The sequence below is a fragment of the Scyliorhinus torazame genome, chromosome 6 (genome assembly GCF_047496885.1).
Source record: "Scyliorhinus torazame isolate Kashiwa2021f chromosome 6, sScyTor2.1, whole genome shotgun sequence".
Classification (NCBI taxonomy): Eukaryota; Metazoa; Chordata; class Chondrichthyes; order Carcharhiniformes; family Scyliorhinidae; genus Scyliorhinus; species Scyliorhinus torazame.
The window spans coordinates 135,165,275-135,185,861 of record NC_092712.1 but is presented as its reverse complement, the minus strand read 5'-3'; the positions used below and the strand labels follow the sequence as shown (position 1 = coordinate 135,185,861).

The following is a 20,587-nucleotide window of genomic DNA, read 5'->3' as shown; positions in this document are numbered from 1 at the left end:
GCGCTGTTGTGCTTTCTTGGTGGTAGCGTCAACCTGACAACTGGTCGATGAAATTTAATGTAAAGAACTGTGAAGCCGAGTCAACATAGTTCTGCAAAAGCTAAATCATGTTTGACTAATTTACCGAGTTCTCTGAGGCAGTAACAAGCAATGTGGCCAAAGGGGAACCTATGCATGTGCTGTACTTAATGCCAAAAAGCATTTGACAAGGTGCCACATCAACGGTTACGATGCAAAATAAAAGCTCCTGGTGTAGGGAGTAGCATATTAGTATGGATAGTGGATTGTTAGCTAACAGGGAAAAATGGGTCCTTTGCAGATTGAAAAGATGAGAGTAATGGGTCACTTAGATCAATGCTAGGGCCTCAACTATTTACAATTTATATCAATTACTTGGATGAAAGGATCAAATGTATGGTTGATAAATTTATTCATGAAACAAGTTAGGTAGGGAATTAAGTTGTGAAGAGGACGTGCCCACGCCGTCGAGTTTCACGACGGCGGGGCTGCGAGGAACTCGGGGGGAGGGGGGGGGGGGGGGGGGGGGGCGTGGCGCGAAGGCAGCGTCGTAAGCGCGCGACGCCTGAATGACGCGGCGCTGCGCCATAAATGGCACGATCCGCACACGGAAGGACCCAGAAGGAGGAGAGATGGCTGAGACCCGATGAGCCGCACCGAGGTTCCGGGACACGGACCTGGACAACCTCCTCGATGAGGTAGAAAACCGAAGGGCCACCCTCTGCCCAAGACATGGGCATCGCCACCCATCCAGCATGGTGAGGCGTGGTTGGCGTGATGTTGGCACCGCTGTGAGTGCTGTGGGGCACACACCCCGGTCCGGGGAGCAGTGTCGGAAGAAGCTGCACGACCTCACTCGGTCTGCCAGGGTAAGTGCCATGAGGGTGCCCCCGGGTCACAACCAACCCCCTCCCCCCTCCCGCAGGCACAAAGGGGTGGGGGGGGTTCAGGGTGCACAACGTTGTACTCGACCCACGAGCACCAGGACCTCGCCCTGGAGAGATGCCATGGCGTGGCCCTAACTGTCTCCTCACCCAGCATTAATATAGCCTATATCTGCACGCCCTGATGATACCCGCCTAATTGTGATGCTTTATCCAAACCCCCCCCCCCAGGACAAGACATCTGTAGCCACTTAAAATGGCCAACTCCCGATTCAAAATGGCGAACGGCAAAGGCTGATGGGAAAGTCAGCCAACAAGACAAAAACGAGCAGCTGCAGGTTGGCTGTGTATTTACCTCTGGAAAGGCCAGACAAGATCAATACCAGCAACCATCAGCATAACAAAACACCAGCCATCTGCATACTAATGAGCAATCCCCGGGAACAATAAGCAACATTTAGACACACAAAGCAAAACCAGACTCTTCGGCGCCAGCAGGAGCCTACACAAAAGGAGTTGAACGAGCACCTCAAGACTGCCCATCGATCAGGGAACCGCTCCAGCATTGGAGAAAATCGAACCAAGCGATTGGGACAAAGTCGAATCCCTTGGGACCAGGTACAGGGTCTGCCCAGAAAGACGGGAAGCCCTGGGAACTATAAGAATTGAGCCCCAAGTTCAAATCGCTCTCTTCTCCACCGCTTCTCCAGCTCTTCAGCAGCTGATCGAAACTGTAAGTCTTACTTCAACGCTCGCTACGAGATAGGCGCTCCTAGCTATCAATCTGTATCAACTTCGAATCCCGCAGGCTCAGAACCCGAACGAAAGGCCATTTGTTTCCCTGACCTGGTGGGCCAGTTCCAAGTTAAGTATTGGCCTGTTAGTTGTAGAAGTACCTTAAACGTAGAATTTGTGCATGAGTAGTGATTACTGTGTATAATAAATGTGCTTTGATTTAAATCTTACTAATCGGTGCATTGGATTATTGATCATTACTCGGACTTGAACCACGTGGCGGTATCATAAAGATACCTGGCGACTCAAGAGCAAAGGTGATAAAACAGAGCAAAGTTAGCAACACAGCTCACAACCAACGTGAGCGTATGGGGGTTCTCCTGTGCTGCACCCCCTAAACGTTCACGAGCAGAGGGCCCTGGACCTCGCTGGGGGACCCGCCACCCGGGAGGTCGCGACATGCCAGGTCTTAGGCGCAGAAGCAAGTGAGACAATCCTGCATGTCCTCAGCCTCCCCCCCCCCCCCCAAAAAACCGTCATCGCCCGCCTCACAAATTGGCCACTGCATCCTCGATCCCCTCCCTCCTCACGCTCATGCCACTGCACCCCCGATCCCCTCCCCCCTCACACACTGCCCCCACCACCACCATACACCCAGCCCAGCGTGTCTAACGAACCCCGTATCGTTGTGTTCCCCAGGGCCAGCCGCCGACCGTCCAGGGTCGTCTCGGCCAAGACACAGCCGACCATCTCCAACCTCAAGCGCACCAGGGACGCACGCCAGTGGGTGGCAGTCGGTCGGACAGGAGGGCCATCCTCTCAGTCTGGGACGCTGGACGGGGACGCACATACGATGGACAGAGGCAATACGGAGGGGCACAGGACGGATAGTGACGATGATGCACAGAGAACGGCCACATAGTCCACGGATTCACCTGGAGGGCAACATGACATGGGCCGCATGCACCTTACGCCGGGCCATGAAGGGGACCAGTACACACTAGACCTCCTAACAGACGATGACCTCCAACTAGCGGCACCGCTGTCTCCCACACCATCCACCATCGCAGAGACACTCACCTCGGTTGGACAGATAAGTGATGAGGCTCCCGGGTCACGGTCTGGTGCGCACCACACAACCGAGCCAGTACAGCAGGTGGAGTTTGGAGCAGCCATGGGGCTGGACGGTCGGAGGGCAGCCCAGGCCCAGCAAACAGCTGCCGCCCAGACGGCTCCCGGGTGATGGGTGGGGCAAGTGCATCACTCGAGTTTTGATGTTAGGATATGGGAGGCCGCGGTGCTGATTAACAAGAGGATGGCTTTTTCTGCGGTTAACATTTTAATCAGACTCGGAAGGGAGGTACGTAACTGTCAGTGGGGTGTTAGCAGGCACACCGGTAGTTATGGTCAACATGTATACACAGAATTGATATGACACAAAATTTGGGGGAGGGGGAGAGAATCAATGGTGCCGAGGGGGAGATGGTTGACAGCTTCAAAGTCAGAGGTGTACACATCACCAGCAATCTGTTCTGGATTGTCCAAATCCACCCATGTCATAACTACAACCAATAAAGCACAACAGCTCCTGTACCTCAAGAAGCTAAGAAATTCGGCATTTCCACATTGACACGTTCCAATTTTTACAGATGCACCACAGAAAGTATCCTATCTGGCTGCTTCACAGCTTGGTTTGGCAACTGCTCAGCCCAAGGCCATATGAAACTCTTGAGAGTCGTGAACATAGCCCAGACCATGACACAAAGCCGCCTCACATCCATTGACTGTCTACCCCTCCCGCTGCTTTGGGAAAGTGGGCAGCATAATCATAGACCACTCCCACCCTGGTTATTCTCTCTTCCAACCTCTTCCATCAGACAGAAGATACAACGGTATGAGGATATGCACTACAACGGTATGAGGATATGCACGAACAGATTCAAAAGCAGCTTCTTCCCCGCTGTTACACTTGTGAATGACCCTTTTATGGACTGAACTGATCTTTCCACGCACCTTCTCGACTGTTGTTAGCACTATACTCTGTATTAGGTAATTTGGACATTCTGAATTCTCCGTGTACCCGAACAGGTTCCGGAATATGGTGACTCGGGGCTTTTCACAGTAACTTCATTGCAGTACTAATGTAAGCCTATTTGTGACAATAACAATTATTCTTCTTAAATTATTATGTTTCACCCAATGTCCATGTATTTACATTTTGTATTTATCATATGTCCTGTGTTTCTTCATGCATGGAACGATCTGCCTGGACTGTATGCAGAACAATACTTTTCACGGTACACAGTAAATCTAATCGTGGTGGGTAGGTCTCTACTCCCCGAGATTGGGGGAAGGGAATGGGGGATTGGGGGGGGGGGGTAACTCAGTGATCAATATATCGGATCATGCCCCATATTATGCGGACCTGTTCTTGGAGCTGGGCCGCCCTCAGCGATCCCCTATGGAGGCTGGACAAACGGTGCACGGTGATAAGGGATTTTGTGAGCAGGTATCCTCTACTACTGGGGAGTATGTAGAATTTATAAGAATGAGGTGGTTTTGTCTTCCAGGCTCTGGGAAGCACCAAAGGCAGTTATTAGGGGAGATCTCAATTCTTATAAAGTGTATAGGGGCAGCATGATAGCACAGTGGCTAGCACGGTTGCTTCACAGTGCCAGGGTCCCAGGTTCGATTCCTGGCTTGGGTCACTCTGTGCGGAGTCTGCACGTTCCCAGTGCCTGCGTGGGTTTCCTCCCACAAGTTTTGAAAGAAGCGCTTAGGTGAATTGGACATTCCGAAAAACTCCTTCAGTGTACCCGAACAGGCGCCGGAATGTTGTGACTAGGGGCTTTTCACAGTAACTTCATTGTACTTTTTTTTTTTTTTTTAATGTATTTTATTACAAACATGTATCAAAACAGGTTACAGCAAATAAACACCCCGGGAAACATACTTCCCAACAATCAACTATACAGTCTGTACAGATTTTCCCCCTTTTCCACACACCCTAATCCACCCGGCGAACAGCCCCTCAAACATGGTTACAAACATCCTCCACCATTCCTCAAACCCCTCCTGAAGAGCCCCTTAACTCATACTTTATCTTTTCTAATCTCAGGAAGTCGTACAGGTCACCCAACCAAGTCGCTATCCCCGGTGGCGATGCCAACCGCCACTCCAGCAAAATTTGTCGCCGTGCAATCAGAGAGGCGAAGGCCAAGACATCGGCCTTTATCCTCTCCAGGAGCTCCGGCTTCTCTGAAACCCCAAATATCACCACCAAAGGGTATGGGCCCACCTCCTCCTCCACTATCCTGGCTAACACCGCCCAGAATCTTCCCAATTTTTCACAACCCCAAAACCTGCGTGTGATTCGCTGGCCCCCGCCCACACCTCTCACCCATCTGCTACCCCCTGAAAGAACCCACTCAGTCTCACCAGTCATATACACCCTGTGCACCACTTTAAACTGTATCAAGCTCATCCTTGCACAAGAGGTCCCATTTACCCTACGCAGTGCCTCACTCCATACTCCCCAATTGATCTCCCCTCCCAACTCCGCTTCCCATTTTTCCTTGGTCATCACCACCCGCTCGCCTCCCTGCTCCCCCAGCCACTTGTATATATCCCAAATTCTTCCCACCCCTTCCACATCCAGAAGCAGCAGTCGCTCCAGCAGGGCGTATCCCGGCAACCAAGAGAATCTCCTCCAGACTTTTTGCGCAAAGTCCCTAACCTGCAGATACCTGAACTCACTCCCCCTCAGCAGCTCTACCCTCTCCCTTAGCTTCTCCAGACTGGCGAACCCTTCCTCCAAATACAGATCCCGCATCTCGACCAGCCCCACTTCCCTCTACCTCCTGTACACATTCACTCCCCCCCCCCCCCCCCCCAAGCTAAACCCACGATTGTCACACAGTGGCGTTAACACCGACATCCCTGCCACCCTAAAATGTCTTCTCAACTGATTCCATATCTTCACTGTGGACTGCACCACGGGGCTCCTTGAATACCTAGTGAGCCATTGGCAACGCTGCCGTCACCATAGCACCCAAACTAGACCTCTTACAAGATTCCTCCTGCATCCTAACCCACTCTACCACTTTTCCTTCCCACCACCGCACCTTGTCCACATTCGCTGACCAATAATAATGAAGCATGTTTGACTCCGTCAACACCCCCCCCCCCCCCCCCCCCCCCCGCCTCTGTAGCAGGGTCCTCACCACCCTCATCATCTCCCCCGCCCATACAAACTCAGAAACGATCGTATCCACTTTCCGAAAAAAGGCCTTTGGTATAAAGATCGGGAGAGCTTGAAAGGTAAAAATGAACCTCGGCTGAATATTCATTTTCACTACTGAGACCCTCCCCGCCAGCGTTAAGTGCAGTGTAACCCACCTCTTAAGATCCTCCCTAGCCTCCTCCACCACCTTAGTTAAGTTTCACTTATGGAGCCCCGTCCATTCCCTCGCTATCTGCATCCCCAAATACCTAAACCTATCCCTCGCTACAATAAATGGCATCCCCCCTAATTTAGCCCTCTGCGCCAGCTCATTCACCGGGAAAACTTCAACGCAGTGTAAACGAATGCCTACTTGTGACAATAAAGATTATTATTAATGTAAGCCTACTTGTGACAATAAAGATTATTATTATTGTAGGGATAAATCCAGGAAGGAGAGGCAGTGGCTGCCATCCTCGAATGGGCCGCCAATACTGGGTTGCCCCAGCACCGGAGCTTTGGGCAGAGAGAAAAATGTTGCAGAGGGATATCAAGTTGTCGCCAATGGGGAAGGCAGTGAGCCAGCTGCATCGCTTGTGGGGGACATTTTAGAATGGCCAGCATGTTAGCTCACCAGCTGAGATGCCAGCTGCCTCCCAAGAGATAGTTCAGGTTAGGGACTTGGTGACGGGGTAGTTTCTGCCCCAGAGATGGTGTTTGAGGCCTTTTACCGTGGGCTAGATAAGTCTGAGCCTCCAGAGGAGGATTCGATAATGTTACAATTTTTGGATAGGTTGACCGTCCGGTGGTGGAGCAGGAGAGAAGGCAGGAGCTGGAGGCGTTGATTGGACAGGAAGAGATCTTGAATTGCATTTGTTTAATGTCCGGACAGATTCCATATTACATTTCACGAACAGTTTGCTGGTGTGTTCTTTCCACTTCTACGAGATAGGTTTGTGACACTCTGTCCCTTGTGAAACATGATATTGTCACCCTCCTCAGTGACCGAGCCAGGGGTTATTATTTTGATGGACGCGGAAAAAGCATTTGACAGGATTAGCAAAGAACAAAGAAAAGGACAGCACAGAATCAGGCCCATCGGCTTTCCACACCTGTGCCGACCATGCTGTCGAACCAAAAGCCTTGTACACGTCCAGGGCCCGTATGCCTCTATTCCCATCCTATTCAGGTATTTGTCAAGATGCCTCTATCGCACCTGCTTACACCACTTCCTTTGGCAGTGAGTTCCAGGCACCCACTACCCTCTGTGGAAAAAAACGTCCCTCGCACATCTCTAAATTTTGGCTCTCGCACCTTAAACCTATGTCCCTTCATAATTGACTCTTCCACTGCAGGTGTCCATACTAATGCTCTCAGCTCGGGGCACTTTCAACTGGACAGGGGTACAAGACAGGAGTGACAATTATCTCCGTTGTTGTTTGCCTTAGCGATTGAGCCATGGCGAAGGGGATAGAGCTTGGAGAGAGGGAACATAGGGTGTCTTTATATGCAAATGATTTGCTGTTATACATCAAGACTCCTCTCCAATGTGGGTAAGATAATGGAGGTGTTCAGAAAGTTTGGCTCCTTTTCAGGGTACAAGCTAAACCTGGGCAAGAGTGCATTTTTTCCGGTGAACTCCCTGGGGAGGGGAGCATATCTGGGGAGGCTACTGGTTATCCGGCCAGAACTAGTTTCCGGTATCTGGGAATTCAGGTGGCCCATGATTGGGCCTTGCTCCATAAACTTGAACTTGGCAAGTCTGGTGGACGGAGAAGGCTGATTTGAAGAGGTGGAATGTCCTTCCTCTGAATTTGGTAGGAAGAGTACAGATGGTGAAGATGAATATTCTCCCACATTTTTTGTTTCTGTTCCAGTGTCTCCTAGTCTTTCTTTCTAAGGCTTTTTTTGGTAGGGTCAATAAGCTAATATTTACTTTTGTTTGGGTGGGTAAGACCTCTCGGGTTCGCAGGGCATTTCTGCAAAAGGATAAGACAATCAGGGTGGGCACTATCTAATCTGCTGCGTTATTACTGGACAGCAAACATGGAGACTATGCGGGGGTGGTTTAAGATCCGGACTCTATATCGGGGTGGATGGAGGCTTTGGGCATTGAATCAAGTCTGAAGGCCCTCGTTACAGCTCCACTCCCTTTCCCTCTCTGGTAAAACTTTCATTGAGCCCAGTGGCAATAGCCTCTGAGCATTTGGAATGAATTAAGGCAGCATTTTAAATTAGGCTCTATGTTGTTGATTTGTAGGAACCATAGGTTTATGCCATCTGGTTTAGATTCAACATTTAGGGCATGGGAGAGGGAGTGGTTAAGAATATGTTTCTGGAGCGTAGATTTGCCGGTCTAGATGAGATTCTGGAGAAGTTCTAGCTGCCGAGAGGGAACGCTTTCAGATGCGTGATTTTATACGCAACTTCATTCCCTCTGGTGCCAGTGCCCTCGCTTATGGATAATAATCATATAATCTTTATTATTGGCACAAGTAGGCTTACATTAACACTGCAATGAAGTTACTGAGGTCCTGTCCTTGGACAATCTACGGGAGGGAAGAATATCAGACATTTATTGGTAGTTGCTGGCGATGGAGCAGGCATCACTGGAAGGAGTAAAGAGGAAATGGGAGAACGAGCTGGGTTTGGTCTTCGAGAGGGGTGTGTGGAGTGAGGCACTTCATAGGGTTAACTTCACCTCCTCGTGTGCAAGGTTTAAGTCTAATACAGTCACGATGGTGCACAGGGCACACTTTTTAAAAATACATATAAGAGTACCAATTCATTTTTTTCCAATTAAGGGGCAATTTAGCATGTCCAATCCACCTACCTTGCACCTCTGTTGTGGGGGCAAAACCCACGCAAACACGGGGAGAATGTGCAAACTCCACATGGACAGTGACCCAGAGCTGGGATAGAACCTGGGACCTCGGCGCCGTGAGCCTGCAGTGCTAACCACTGCCCCACCGTGCTGCCCCCACGACACATCTGATCAAGGCGGATACGAGTGCTTCTTCGCGGGGGTGGAGGACATGTGAGCGGTGAGGCTGGCCCAGGCTTTTTAATTTTTGGGTCTCCTATAAAACGATGTCAGGGACTCGAGGTGTTAAGCTGGCGCCGTGCCCATAGGTGGATATTTTTGGAGTGTCGGACTCGCCAGTGGGGACAAAGTCAGATGTCTTGGCCTTTATAGAATCATAGAATTTACAGTGCAGAAGGTGCCATCCGGCCCGTCACGCCTGCACCAGCTCTTGGGAAGAGCACCCACTTAAGCCCACAACTCCACCCCATCCCCGGAACCCAGTAACCCCAACTAACCATAGGACAATTTAGCATGGCCAATCCACCTAACCTTCACATCTTTGGATTGTGGGAGTAAACCGGAGCACCCAGAGGAAACCCACGCAGACACGGGGAGAACGTGCAGACTCCACACAGACAGTGATCCAAGCCGGGAATCGAACCAGGGACCCTCGAGCTGTGAAGCAACTGTGCTACCGTGCCTCGCTAACAACCTGGAGCACAGTCTTGCTTGGGTGGAAGTGGTGCGGCCTGGTTATGGGACCTAATGAAATTTCTGTATGTTGAGAAAATCAAGTATGCGATGAGGGGGCTGGTGGACGGATATTACGCAACGTGCAGTCGTTCATTGCCTTTTTCAGGAAGCTGGTTACTATCAGCTATTTGAGGGGTGTGATAGGGTCTTCTTTGTGTGGGGGGGGGGGTCGTCTTGGTAGGTTGGGATAAGCTGTGTTGTGTTGGGGTTAATTGTGTAATATTGAAAATTTTGTTTGAATAAAATTATATTTTTAAATATTCAACATCCTTCTTCCTTTCTAAAACTAGCATAAGCAAGAAGAACAAGTATCAGAATTTTTTTTAAAAGCTGGAATACACACCAGGTGTTAATCCATCTTTTTAGACATGCAACGTGCCTCATGACTTTCCATTTCTATTTGCAGGGAGAGCAGTAATACATTAATAAGGAATAGCGCATTAATAAGGAGTAGCACAACACAGTTCATAGTTTAGCTGCTTCCTGTTCCAAGTCTAATAAATGAATGCAATATTCACAAATCATCCATTCTTTTTACAAAAAATGTTCACAATAATATTACAGCATCTACAAGGCTGCTCCATTTAGCTTAAATTCAGCCACCGCAGTTATTGACCAAAATTAACTTGGGGACAGTAGAAACAGATCACCCCAAGTGCTCCCCACCCATCAACACCCACAATGAACCAGAAAATCAAATGAGCATATTTTTTATTCCACCTTCATGAATGACTAAACAAACAACTTTCTATGCACAAAAATAAATAATTTCTGAACTATCAGTAACGGTGACCATGAAACTGCCAAATTCCACTAATATGCTTTAGGAAAGGAAACCTGGCTTATGTGCCACAAACCAGAATAAATCAAATTGAGCCAATTTTTGCCCCGTCAGACCATTGAATCTGTGCTGAAAGTGTTGGTTGTAGTACTATCAAGCACCAGTTACTTATCAATAACCTGGATTTAAGGGGTTAAATTAGGAGAAATTTTCTCTCGAATTTAGAGGGCTAGGGGGTGATCTGATCGAAGTATTTAAAATATGAACAGGAAAAGACAGGGTAGATAAAAGATTGTTTCCAGTGGTTGGAGATGCGAGAATTAAGAAGCATAGTCTAAGATTAGGGCTAGAACATTCAGGAGAGACGTTAGGAAGCACTTCCACACACAAAGGGTGGTAGAGGTTTGGAACTCTCTTCCATATACGGCAATTGATGCTAGATCGGTTGTTAATTTTAAATCGGAGATTGGTATTAAGGGATATGGGTCAACGGCAGGTATATGAAGTTAGGCCAGATCAGCCATGAATCTCATTGAATGGTGAGCAGGCGCCCAAGGGTCTGAATGGCCTACTCCTATGCTCAATTTGGGGTCCACCTGGCTCACTCGACTCCAAATTTCATTACAACCTCGATCCAAACATGGACAAAGGGGCTGAATTATATAGGCGAGTAAATAGTACCTGCCGTTGACATCAAAATAGCATTTGGGAAAGGAGTACTAGCAAAATTCAAGCCAATGGGACTAAAGGGAAAAGCTTCCACCTGGGCCAGCCATATACATACAGTGGCTGTTTGTGGCTGGGAATTCTGTAGACGGTGACTCAGCTCCGAACTCCAACATCTTTCCACGACATGCAAGTCATAATCAGCGTTAAGACATTTTTTTTTTTTTTATAAATTCTTTCATGGGATGTGGGCTTCACTGACAGGGCCAGCATTTATTGCCCATCCCTAATTACTGATAAGAGTCAACCACATTGCTGTGGATCTGGAGTTACATGTAGGCCAGACAATCATAGAATTTACAGTGCAGAAGGAGGCCATTCAGCCCATCGAGTCTGCACCAGCTCTTGGAAAGAGCACCCTACCCAAGGTCAACACCTCCACCCTATCCACACAACCCAGCAGCCCCACCCAACACTAAGGGCAATTTTGGACACTAAGGGCAATTTATCATAGCCAATCCACTTAACCTACACATCTTTGGACTGTGGGAGGAAACCAGAGCACCTGGAGGAAACCCACGCACACACGGGGAGGATGTGCAGACTCCGCACAGACAGTGACCCAAGCCGGAATCGAACCTGGGACCCTGGAGCTGTGAAGCAATTGTGCTATCCACAATGCTACCGTGCTGCCTTACAAGGTAAGGACAGCAGATTTCCTTCCCATTAGTGAATGAGATTTGTTTTTACAACAATTGACAATGGTGACCTAGTCATTAGACTTTTAATTCCAGATTTTTATTCAAATCAAATTTCACCACCTGCTGTGGTGGGATTTAAACTTGGGTCCTTAAGAGGGTTACCCTGGATGTCTAGATTACGAGTCAATACCACTACATTGCTGCCTCCTCTTGCTTGGATGAATACATCTCCAATACTCAAAAATCTCAACACCATCCAGGACAAAGCAGCCCACTTGACTAGCACCCCATCCACCAATTTAAACAATCACTCCCTCTACCAACAGGACATCATGGCTGTAGTGTGTACTACCTACAAGAACAACTGCAGCAACTCACCAAGGTTTCTGTATTAGCACCTCCCAAACCTTCAACCTCTCCTCACCAGCAGGTTCCACTCCATGTCACACACCATCTTAAAAATCACACGCAACATATTGTAATACAGGTATTACTACCAGAAGGGGAGACAAATAATCTATAGGCCTAGGCCAATGCTCTGGGGGCACAGGTTCAAGTCCCACCACAGCAACTGGAATTTAAATTCAATTAATAAAATCTGGAATTGAAAGCTTGTGACCATGAAAATACCATAAACTGCCATTTTGGATCATTTGTAGGCAGGCATATGGGGGGGGGGTTTACAATCAGATCCACCATGATCTTCTCGAATGGCAGACACCGGTTAGCCTTACTTCTGTAGTGGCTATATTGTTAGAAAGTATTCTGAGGGACAGGATCTAAAGGCATTTAGACAGGCAAGGGCTAATTAGAGTCAGCAAGGCTTTGTATGGGGAAACTCATGTCTCACGAATTTGATTTGAGTTTTTTGAAGGGGTAACCAAGAAGATAGATGAGGAAAGTGCAGTCGACATTGTCTACATAGACTTTAGCATGGCCTTTGACAAGATACCGCATGGTAGGCTGTTGCAAATGGTTAAATCTCACGGAATCCAGGGTGAGGTAGCCAATTGGTTACAAAATTGGCTTGGCAACCGAAGCCAAAGGATGGTTTTGGAGGGTTGTTTTTCAAACTGGAGGCCTGTGACCAGCGATGTGCCTTAGGGATCGGCGCTGGGTCCACTGCTTTTTGTTATGAAATGAAATGAAAATCGCTTATTGTCACAAGTAGGCTTCAAATGAAGTTACGGTGAAAAGCCCCTAGTCGCCACATTCCGGCGCCTGTTCAGGGAGGCCGTTACGGGAATTGAACCGTGCTGCTGGCCTGCCTGGTTATGCTTTCAGAGCCAGCGATTTAGCCCTGTGCTAAACAGACCCTAAAAAGCTAAGTTTGCAACTCCCAGAGGAGTAACAGGTAAGGATATACCTCACTGACGATAAACATGAGGTGATGCATTTTAGTAGATCAAATCAGGGCAGGACCTACTCAGTTAATGGTAGGGAGTTGGGGAGAGTTACAGAACAAAGAGATCTAAGGGTACAGGTTCATAGCTCCTTGTAGGTGGAGTTGCAGGTGGACAGGGTGGTGAAGAAGGCATTCAGCATGCTAAGTTTTATTGGTCAGAATATTGAATACAGGAGTTGGGACGTCTTGAAGTTGTACAAGACTTTGGTACGGGCAAACATGGAATACCATGATCAGTTCTGGTCACCCTATTATAGGAAGGATATTGTTAAACTAGAAAGAGTGCAGAAGAGATTTACGAGGATGCTACCAGGACTTGATGGTCGGAGTTATAAGGAGAGGCTGGATAGGCTCAAGACTTTTTTCCCTGGAGCGCAAGAGGCTTAGGGCTGATCTTATAGAGGTCTATAAAATAATGAGGAGCATCGATAAGGTAGATCGTCTACATATTTTCCCAAAGGTAGAGGAGTCTAGAACTAGAGGGCATAGGTTTAAGCTGAGAGGAGAAAGATACAAAAGAGATCAGAGGGGAAATGTTTTCACAGAGGGTGGTGAGCATCCGGAACAAGCTGCCAGAGCAGTGGTAGAGGAAGGTACAATTTTTTCCTTTAAAAAAGTTACATAGGCAGGGATATGGACCAAATGCGGGCAAGCGGGACTAGCTTAGTGATAGAAACTGGGCGGCATGGACAAGCTTGTCCAAAGGGCCTGTTTCCAAGCTGTAAACATCTATCTATCTATCAAACTCAAGGAGCTGAGTGGCCTACTCCTGCTTCTTAAGACCATAAGACATAAGACCATAAGACACAGGAGTGGAAGTAAGGCCATTCGGCCCATCGAGTCCACTCCACCATTCAATCATGGCTGATTTCAACTCCATTTACCCGCTCTCTCTCCATAGCCCTTAATTCCTCGAGAAATCAAGAATTTATCAACTTCTGTCTTAAAGACACTCAATGTCCCAGCCTCCACCACCCTCTGTGGCAATGAATTCCACAGACCCATCACTCTCTGGCTGAAGAAATTTCTCCTAATCTCTGTTCTAAAGTGACTCCCTTTTATTCTAAGGCTGTGCCCCCGGGTCCTAGTCTCCCCTGTTAATGGAGACAACTTCCCTACATCCACCCTATCTAAGCCATTCATTATCTTGTAAGTTTCTATTAGATCTCCCCTCAACCTCCTAAACTCCAATGAATATAATCCCAGGATCCTCTTAGTATGTACCTCTGGCCTACATGTGACTAGAGACCCACAGAAGTGTCTGTTAACTACCCTCTTGAAATGGCCAAGCAAGCCACAGTTCAAGCGGAATTAAGAATGGGCAATAAATGTTGACCTTCCCAGGAATACCCACATCCTATGAAAGAATAAAAATAAATACAAATTACCATCTGAGCCACAGAATAGAATTAACACCAAAAGAAACAAATCATCATGCCCCTAACTTAAGCAAAAATTGTCACACGGACGTTTCTACATCCTGATCAGGCAGCACTTATCTGCTCAGAGAACTTAAGCACATGACATGTTGACATGAGCCAAGATACCCCAAATCTGTACAGGTTTAACCAAATATAGCCACCACATGTAAGACTGGTTTCCGCTCGATCCAAAGCCTTCCTACCCTTTCCTCAAGAGATTGACTTTGTTCAACTGCTATTTTAAAAAATACCAGCTCTTGGTTAAACTCAATAACTGTAAACATAAAGTGCGTACACTGTTGCTCTGACGTCCTTTTTAAAGTACAGATCACACAGTTCTTGGAAGAACCACAAAATTATGAAGTAATAACACTTCACACATCCTAGCAACTAAAACTATCCCGCGCTGGAAAGATCAAGTTATAAAGAGATCGCTCGTTTCATTTGCACTCATTGTACCATTTCAGTTAAGAGTTGAAGCAAATATTACACTGCGTCATTGTACAAAACAAAGTTCGACAAAGCAGAACGGCTTGGTTGAACTATTGGAAGTGATTTCTTGGTGCAACGCAAATCCTACAAATAAAAATTAGTTTTATTGGACCAGATATGATCTGAGAACTGGAAACATGACGATCTAAGCGGCGACCGTGCGACATTCCGTGGCCATTTAAAAAAAAAGAAAGCACCAGAATGTTGGTTCCATGTGGAGACCCGGATCCATGCAAGTTTAAAAACTCACCAGGTATCAATGCACCGGATTATTTACGGCCGAGGCTCAGGATCCGGTCGGATCCCGAACAGTCGCCGCTAATCCCGCACACAAAGTCAAATGCAACGCGAGGCCAAGGGCTGGCTCCTGGAGACCCAGAGGGGACATTTGTCCACGGACACTGATCAGCTCCTCGTTAATGCGCCACAAACACGAGGAATCCCAGGGCCCGGCTCCCTCGCCCCAAACTGGGCCCAGATTAACAGCCCGGACTCTCACATCTTTCATCAGCGAAAAGCAAAGCCGGGAGCCCCGAGTCAGAGCCCGCTTCACAACGTCGACCCTCCCGGGCCCCATATCTCAGGTGGCTTCAGTTCAGACCGCGGGGTAGGAGCCGGGCCCAGGCCTGGGCCTCGGGCTCTGCCAACAACATGGCGGCGGTTCCGGCAAACGGCTCGAGTCACGGTGAGTCAGGAGGAATGGAGGCCCGATCGCGCTCCCCTCCAGCTCGTCTCCGTCTCCTCCCGCCGCCTCTACTTCACTCACCATGGCCGCCCCGTCACTGCCGCTCCCTCCGCTTCGCCTCTTTTCTTCCGATTTAATTTTCCAACCGACTCGCCGGCGCCTCCGCTCCGCAGGTTCCGCCCCGCCGCCCGCAACTAATTCCTTACACAACAGTTCCGCTGGTCGCCCACAATCCAGCCTTTCTCCCTCCTCCACCGCCGCCACTTGGTTATTTCCCCAACTGTTTGTTTTTAATAAAATGACGAGGAACCAAACACGTGTCGTTCTTCCCCGACACAGACAAAAAAAATAGCAGAAGGGATTGTTTGTTTATTCGGAGGAGAATCGACCTGCAGCTGCTGGGCTCCCCGGGAAATCTCGATTGCGACTGTTTTATTTTGAGAAGCGCCAATCGTTGGCTTCAATCCAACAACGTTAATCTGACAATTATTGCGCTCGGTTGGTTGATTTTAAAAAAAATCAAATTTTCAACCCTATATTTAAATTGAATGCAAAAAATTAACAGAAATATTTTCAACCTTTGCTTTGACACTGCAAGGTGCCAACTCGCCGATTCTAACCCGTTTGGATCCATTTGATCTTATCTGCGAGATTAGACTCAATACCAACTCAGAAGGATTCAAGAGACCAAATTGTTAATGTTAAATGAATATCGGCCTCAGGGTCCAACATCGTACCCCACAAACAGCCAATGTGTTCTCTCTTCATAACAAATATAGGCAGACATTTTCGACTTCTTATTTGTGACTTTAAAATAAACCTGAAAGCAGTTTTACCACGCGGTCATCTTCCACATAAGGCAAGAGATCACTCAACCCCCTCAACCCTATTCCACCATTTTTACATTTCAACTGATCTGTACCTCAACTCCATTTACATGTGATCCACTTGGAATCCTTAGCTAACAAAAAAAATCCATATCAGTGTTAATTATTTCAATGAACCCAGCATTCACAGATTTTTGGAAGAGATTTCCCATTACCCTATCGGTTTTCCTGATTTCACTCCACCTCTAGCTGTCAGAGCTGTAATTTTAAAATATTATTTGAAGGGTTGGTGCAGACACGATGGGCCAAATGGCATCCTTCTGCACTAGGGATTCTATGCTCCCTGTTCTGGATTCCCACCATTATAAGTGTGGTGAATGTATTCACCTGAAAATTAGCTGTCTGTATAGTACTGTGACCTATGGCCAGGAAATGATAATACGATCTACTTCTAGGTATTGTACTAGAACCTCGGTGGGCTCTGGCTCCCCCCACCCCGGGGCGATATATAGACCTGCCACCTGTGGGCGGCACTCATTTGTACAGCAGACACTGGCAGACAAGTTCCTGGATAATAAAACCTTATGTTCACTCGTTCTCATAGTCTCGCAGTGGTATATCAATAAGCATTACCCACGCTGTATTCCCCCACTGTCACCGGGTTTTACAGCACAGAAAGAGGTCCATCATGTCTGTGCCGGCCATCAAACACCTATCTATTCTAATCCCATTTTCCAGCACTTGGTCCTTAGCCTTGTATACTATGGCATTTCAAGTGCTCATCTAAATGCTTCCCCTGATGAAGGAGCTGCGCTCCGAAAGCTAGTGATTCCAAACAACCTGTTGGACTTTAACCTGGTGTTGTAATACTTCCTACTGTGCCCATCCCAGTCCAACACCGGCATCTCCACAACTTAAATGTTGTGGGGGTTCCTGCCTCTACCAGTTTTTTAAGCACTGAATTCCAGATTCCCAACACTCTGGGTGAAAAGGTTTTTCCTCAAATCCCCTCTAAATTTCCTGCTCCTTGCCTTAAGCCTATGACCCATCTACTAAGGGGAATACTAATAACCTTTATTGTCACAAGTAGGCTTACATTAACACTGCAATGAAGTTACTGTGAAAAACCCCTAGTCGCCACATTCCAGCGTTTGTTCGGGTACACAGAGGGAGAATTCAGACTGTCCAAATCACCAAACAGCACGTCTTTCAGGATTTGTGGGAGGGAACCGGAGCACCCGGAGGAAACCTACGCAGACACGGGGAGAATGTGCAGACTCCGACAGTGACCCAAGCCGGGAATCGAACCTGGGACTTTGGAGCTGTGAAGCAACAGTGCTACCGTGCTGCCCATGTTTCTTCCTATCTATAATCCCACATAATTTTGGACATCTTGATTAGGTCCCTGCCACTTAACACATTTCAAGGTTAAATTCCATTTGTTATTGTTCTGACCAGCCTGTCCATATCACCCTGTAATCTAAGGCTTTCCTTCTCGCTATTTACCACACCACCAATTTTTGTGTCATCTGCAAACTTACTGATCATACTCCCCACATTCACATACTCCCCACATGGTCAAAAACCTTACTGAAGTCCATGTAGACTACATCAACTGCATTGCCCTCATCCTGGGGGTTACCACTGACCAGAACATTAACTGGACTAGTCATACAAACACTGGGGTGAATAACTCAGCTCCTGACTGTCCCAGGTCTATCCATCGTCTGCAAGGCACAAGTCAGGAGTGTGATGGAATACACTCGCTTGGCTGAATGCAGCTGTAACAACATTCAAGAAACCGGAGTGTGAAGCAACTGTGCTACCACCGTGCTACACGTGGGGGCACGGTGGTAGCACAGTTGCTTCACAGCTTCAGGGTCTCAGGTTCGATTCCTGGCTTGGGTCACTGTCTGTGTGGAGTTTGCACTTTCCGTGTCTGCATGGATTTCCTCCGGGTGCTCCGGTTTCCTCCCACAGTCCAAAAAATGTGCAGGTTAGGTGGATTGGCTATGCTAAATTGCTCTTAGTGTCCAAAAAGGATAGATGGGATCACTGGAGGTGTGGGCTTGGTTAGGGTGCTCTTTCCAAGGGCTGGTGCAGACTCGATGGGCTGAATGACCTCCTTCTGCACTATAAATTATTTTCTATGAAACTCATCCAGGCAAGTGGAGGGTATTCCATTGCATTCCTGACTTGTGAATTGTAGGTGGTGGATAGGCTTTGGGGGGTCAGGAGGTGAGTTATTCATGGTAGAATTCCTAGCCTTTGACCTGCTCTGGTAGCCACAGTATTAATACGGCTAGTCCAGATTGGTTTCTGATCAATGGTAACCCCCTGTTTGTTGATTGTGGGGGATTCAGCAATGGTAATATCAAGGGGCGATGATTAGATCCTGTCTTGTTGGAGATGATCGTTTTCTGGCAATTGTGTGGGGCGAACCTGCCACTTGTCAGGCCAAGCCTGCATATTGTCCAGGTCTTACTGCATTTAGACATGGACTGCTTCATTTTCTGAGGAGTTGCAAATGATGCTTTATATTGTGCAGTCATCTGCAAATATCCCCACTTCTGACCTTATGATGGAAGGGAGGTCATTGATGAAGCAGCTGAAGGTGATTGGGCCTAAGACACTATCCTGGGGCACTCCTGCAGGGGATTGTCTGGAGCTGAGATGATTGATCTGAGATGATTGTATGTAATGGTTGACATTCTAATTATCCTGGGAATCGATGACGCTAAAGCCATATATGCATGGGAGGCATATTTCAATCTTCACAAAATCAGCACCATGGAAGGCACAGAATTCAATAAATGTAGCTAGAAATGCAGGAAAAGGATCAACATGTTTATTAATGATCTGTACCAATTATCAAAAATCTGAAAGTGTGGTAATCTGAAGGAGGAGGTCATTCGCAAAATTGTTGTTGGAATAATGGATGACGCTTATCAGATAATTATGCAAAGGCAATCAATTACTTAGACAAGCTGAGATCAGGGGGCAACTCTTGATCAGGTAGTCAGTGGAGAGAGAGACAGCCTGAATCTTAAAGTAACAGATACAGTTTAATTTATCAAACATAAAAAGGGGAAAATAGAGAGAAGGAGACATGTGCAGCATGAAAAACAATTAATAGTGCCAGCCTAGTATAGCTGTTGTTTATGCAGAAGAGAAAGGCAGGGGCATAGTAATTGATTTGATTTGATTTTGATTTGATTTATTGTCACATGTACCGAAGTACAGTGAAAAATATTTCTCTGCGGCCGAGGGAACGTACACAGTATGTACACAGTAGACAAAAAAAGAATCAACAGAGAACATTGACAAATGGTACAGACAAACAGTGATTGGTTACAGTGCAGAACAAGGAGCCAAACAAAGCAAATACATGAGCAAGAGCAGCATAGGGTGTCGTGAATAGTGTTCTTACAGGGAACAGATCAGTCCGAGAGGGAGTCGTTGAGGAGTCTTGTAGCTGTGGGGAAGAAGCTGTTCCTATGTCTGGATATGTGGGTCTTCAGATTTCTGTACCTTCTGCCTGATGGAAGGGTCTGGAAGAAGCCAATGCCTGGGTGGGAGGGGTCTCTGATAATACTGTATGCCTTCCTGAGGCAGCAGGAGGTGTATACAGAATCAATGTGGGGGTGGCAAGCTTGTGTGATGCGTTGGGCTGAGTTCACCACACTCTGCAGTTTCTTGCGATCTTAGACCGAACAGTTGCCATACCAGGCTGTGATGCAGTCAGATAGGATGCTCTCTATCACACATCTATGGAAGTTTGTGAGACTCGATGCAGACATGCCGAATTTCTTTAGCTTCCGTAGGAAGTAGAGACGTTGTTGGGTTTTCTTGACTGTTGCATCAACATGAGTGGACCAGGAAAGACTGTTGGTAATGGTGACCCTCAGGAATATAAAGCTATCAACCATCTCCACTTCGGAGCCATTGATGCAGAAGGAAGTGTGTGTCGTGCTACGCTTCCTGAAGTCGATGGTCAGTTCCTTGGTCTTTCCGACATTTAGAGAGAGGTTGTTTTCGGTACACCATGCTACCAAGTGATTTATCTCCCTGATTCGTAGTCTGATTTGCCGTTGTTTGAGATACGGCCCACCACAGTCATATCATCCGCAAACTTATAGATTGAGTTGGAGTTAAATCTTCCCACACAGTCATAGAATTTATCATAGAATT

General features: G+C 47.4%; 1 protein-coding gene across 2 annotated transcripts in view; it reads right to left on the bottom strand.

Moving 5' to 3' along the window:
* The window catches only part of LOC140425033 (cullin-1), a 177,511-nt gene extending 161,558 nt beyond the window's left edge, over nucleotides 1-15,953 (bottom strand). The window contains exon 1 of one of the 2 annotated variants that reach the window (XM_072508821.1): nucleotides 15,651-15,953. The gene's annotated coding sequence lies outside the window, so the exon portion shown is untranslated. Of the gene's footprint in view, nucleotides 1-15,383; nucleotides 15,529-15,650 lie in introns of those variants that run through there. The other variant, XM_072508822.1, reaches the window with a different exon arrangement.
* Between the last annotated feature and the right edge of the window lie 4,634 nt (nucleotides 15,954-20,587).